Source organism: Trachymyrmex cornetzi, unplaced genomic scaffold, assembly GCF_001594075.2.
Source record: "Trachymyrmex cornetzi isolate Tcor2-1 unplaced genomic scaffold, Tcor1.1 scaffold1359, whole genome shotgun sequence".
Taxonomy (NCBI): Eukaryota; Metazoa; Arthropoda; class Insecta; order Hymenoptera; family Formicidae; genus Trachymyrmex; species Trachymyrmex cornetzi.
This window is the reverse complement of record NW_017295938.1, coordinates 12,968-13,224: the sequence shown is the minus strand read 5'-3', so window position 1 is coordinate 13,224 and position 257 is coordinate 12,968.

Genomic DNA, 257 nt, shown 5'->3' with positions numbered 1-257 from the left:
GAGCCGAGAGTTCCGCTTACCCGTGATACGTGACCGGCTTCGACGAGAACCAGGGGGTAGGCATTCGCCCGCCTCCGTCGGACGCTTCCGACAGTCAGAGTCGTGCCGTATCACGCGTTCACGCAGAAAGCGCACATTTCGGGGCGACGTATCGCTCCTCGCGTTGCGACGCGTCGCGTATACCACACGTGTTACCGGTGTAAGCCCGCGTCCCGCACACCGCGCGTCACCGAGCGAAGCACGCGACCACGATTCGC